This window comes from Hipposideros armiger, unplaced genomic scaffold (assembly GCF_001890085.2).
Source record: "Hipposideros armiger isolate ML-2016 unplaced genomic scaffold, ASM189008v1 scaffold_93, whole genome shotgun sequence".
Taxonomy (NCBI): domain Eukaryota; kingdom Metazoa; phylum Chordata; class Mammalia; order Chiroptera; family Hipposideridae; genus Hipposideros; species Hipposideros armiger.
The window spans coordinates 821779-822853 of NW_017731443.1; the positions used below are offsets into that span (position 1 = coordinate 821779).

Consider the following 1075-nt stretch of genomic DNA (forward strand, 5'->3'; position numbering starts at 1 on the left):
ATGGTTAAGTTTAGACTACTCTGTACAGAGCCCAATCTTTACAGAGCCTAATTATTATTAGTTCATCTCTGAGCTTAGTTTCCTAGGCTGGAAGAACAGTACCTACTTCTTTGAGCTGGAGTGGGGGTGGAGGTCACATGAGATAATGTGCTTTTAGCACACCAACTCTGCACTTTATGACTTTGTTTTTATTTGAACGTAATTCTTTTCTCTCCTAAGCAGATAGTAGTTCACCTTAGTTAATGACCTTAGACCACTCAGACACTATTAAACCAAGGAGAAACCCAGCTATGCCAGGCCTAGAAATGTCCATCCCCACCCCCACTCCCTCTTAAGACAGTGAGTAGGCCGGAATTCTGGTTGATAAATGAGAGGAGCTGAGAAGGAGCTGAGAGGAGCTGCAGCGATGACTATTCCGAGAGTCTGATCTGCGAGGAGGCGAATCTCCATCGTACGTACCATGGAAATGCTTTGGAAAAGAGAGCCGGCCTACCTGCCTGAAGGAGGATGGGAGAGAGAGGGCACGGATGCAAGAAACGTTTAAAAGGAAATGAACTGAAGGTGCCCGAAGAGGAAAATTTGAAAAGGAAAACAGAGGCTGAATATTGGGAAGCCTTCTGGGCGGTGAGTGCCGTTAAAGGAAGGATTGCGTATCCTGGGGATACAGATTTTGGACGAAAATCGGAGTAGGGACAAAGGTGGGGCGTACAAACTGCAGAGATCAAGCCCGGTAAGCTGTGGGGGCTACCCAAACGGCCCGGGGGTTGCCGGGGCTGGCGAGGACCGGAAGGCGGGGTTATGGGGGCCACCCGCAGGGAAGGTGGGGAGGGGGTTGGGAGCCGGTCAAGGAGCCGCCGCCGCGTTATCCCTGGGGAAGGTCAGCGACCCGAGGCCGGGGAGCTGTGCGGAGAACCGTAAGGGGCCGCGGTTGCCATGGTGCCAGTAGGGGAGGGGGTCACTCGGACCCCGCCCGGAGCCCCGCGGGGCCGCAGGCTCCAGATGGTCCCGGGCCTCCCGCGGGAGCCGGCGGCCTGCGGCAGGGGGGAGGCTATTGTCCTCCTTCCGCGGCGCCGCA

The 1075-nt window shown here is 55.4% G+C and overlaps 1 protein-coding gene across 2 annotated transcripts in view; it reads left to right on the forward strand.

The window, feature by feature from the left end:
* SPTBN2 (spectrin beta, non-erythrocytic 2) overlaps positions 1 to 1075 on the forward strand; it is a 37695-nt gene continuing 36620 nt past the window's right edge. Inside the window, exon 1 of one of the 2 annotated variants that reach the window (XM_019645289.1) lies at positions 1 to 624. The gene's annotated coding sequence lies outside the window, so the exon portion shown is untranslated. The other variant, XM_019645290.1, reaches the window with a different exon arrangement.